Raw genomic sequence first — 2,166 nt, 5'->3', positions numbered from 1 at the left:
TGTTAGTTAGTGAGGTATCATAGCAGTAGCTCTCATATAATCATTGTCCTTCTGTTATGATCTTGTGAAGAGCCAAGAAGTATGGAGTTATCACTCATGTCGCTGCACTCTACATTTAAATTCCTAATAACAGTTGTGTGAGCAAGATTGGGACATATAGGTAGAGGTACCCACTATTTTTTATTAGTGTCTAGACAATTCAAGCTTCAACTTCTGTACTATTTCGAACGAAGGTTCCAATGATTCGAAATGATACGCACAAGAATTAAAGCAAATATATTGAATTCTGTTTGAACAATCAGAAATTTAAAATCATTCTCAGTTGTGCAGAGGATAATATCCAATCCTCAATTCATTTGGTACATCAACATGAAGAATGAGTAAACGCTTCGCATCAGCTGAAAAGACAGAGACAAATTAGTCCTAAAAAATTAACAGCACCAATAAAAATTGTGGTCAGACGTAAGCATCATAAGGAATAAGATTAACCAATGAGGAAAATAAACTGACGATGACAGCTTATAGGGCGAGTTCCGATATTGCTGGTTACTGGCCCACATTCGAATAACAATAGAACTCTGAACGAATGAGCCAATAGGCTTTGTCTCTGGGAATACTGACTGTACTGTCAAAGAGTAACCAACTCTTTGGTACTGTTCAGGAATATCGGAAGTACCCCATAGTATGGCAATATGTCTATCTTAGATATTGGAAATAATATGGCGACAAGAAGATTTCTGCAGTTTGAGAGAATAACTCAGAAATCTGAAAAATAAATAAGAAATATGACATCGAACACGTGAATATGGTATATTCTTAGTTATTGCACTTTGTTAATGCTTGAGGAGATACAGTGGTGGATAAGAAGGAGAGGTTGATGATGTGGAGAATTGAATGTGACAGTGCAGTCCTCTTGAATGTTAATGCTGTGAAACCTTTTATGCAGAGGTTTGTTTTAGAGAAAGAAGCTCTGGGTTCAAATCAAAACCACTATCTTGAAAACAATGTCGACCGGTTTTGATTTTTATTCAAAAATCTTCATCAAGGGTTAGTTTTCACTCAATGGTCTCATCGTCTAACTCTTTGCTCGCATTATAGTATTTTCGATTCGACAGTCCTTTCATCACTGATTCACATTAATCCTCGTTGGCAAGACTGATCCTACTCAAATTTCATGTGAAAATGACTGTAGTAGTTTATGCAGCCATGTCACAAGGAAGTGTATTCTTCATTCTTAACAATATTTTACAATTAAGATATTTTGGATATTTCCATCGGTATTGCCATAAGACTTACACGGTAAAAGAATCGATACAGAAAATAAGGAGACTTGCTACAAGAAATGATATTTTGATATTTTTGAAAGCCAAAACGAGGATCCAGAGATTTACAGATTCAATTATTTTTCCCTCGAAACAATAATATTTTTTTTCTACAAGCGTGCGCTTTCAACCTTTTTCCCGCACGCATTTCAAGTTGCAAAGAGTCACTTTTCCAAAACGTGCGGGAAAAACGCCTGCTATTTCTTTCCCGCACGCATTTGCGTGCGGGAATGGATTAGCAGGGGTTTTTCCCGCACGCAAATCTTATAGAATAAATTAAATTCTATCATGTCTCTATGCACCGAACGTCAACGATGAGTAACCCATAGTAGCGACATGCAGAATTACGTCTGCCATTTTATATGAATTAATCAAATGAGATATGATCTGTATCGTGCAATTGATATATTTATATATTTCAAGCGCTTGTAGAAAAAATATTGTTCCTAACTCTTGCGGAAAGTGTCTTGCCCGCACTCAACTGCTTACCCGAACTCTGCTTCGCATCGTTCGGGCAACGGCAGTTTCGTGCGGGCAAGTATCACTTTCCGCACTTGATAGGAAAATAACTATATTTACTCGACTTGCTATCTTCCATAATGAAGCAAAAATCTATTAGTTTCGTGAACAGAAATGTTGTAAACCTTGATATTTACCTGAAGAAACAATGGCTTCTGCAGAACAAATATAAATGATTGCAACTCATGCGGCCGCTGAAGTTTCATAAGAAAAATTAAGTATTCTTTATTCATTGCCTTATCCATGTCGTACCAATCCATATTGTAGGCAGCTTCTTGAATGTTTTCTCCCTAGAAAAAATTGAAAACCTTGAATATCCGCAGTT

General features: G+C 36.6%; 1 long non-coding RNA gene across 1 annotated transcript; it reads right to left on the bottom strand.

Annotated features, from left to right (window-relative positions):
* Positions 1–263: 263 nt before the first annotated feature.
* On the bottom strand, positions 264–2,166 carry LOC123318976. Its single transcript, XR_006538433.1, has 2 exons — positions 1,979–2,166; positions 264–398 (listed from the first exon to the last, which is right to left on the bottom strand). It is a non-coding gene; the product is annotated as an uncharacterized LOC123318976 (long non-coding RNA).

This window comes from Coccinella septempunctata, chromosome 8, assembly GCF_907165205.1.
Source record: "Coccinella septempunctata chromosome 8, icCocSept1.1, whole genome shotgun sequence".
NCBI lineage: Eukaryota > Metazoa > Arthropoda > Insecta > Coleoptera > Coccinellidae > Coccinella > Coccinella septempunctata.
This window is presented reverse-complemented; position numbering and strand designations above follow the sequence as displayed.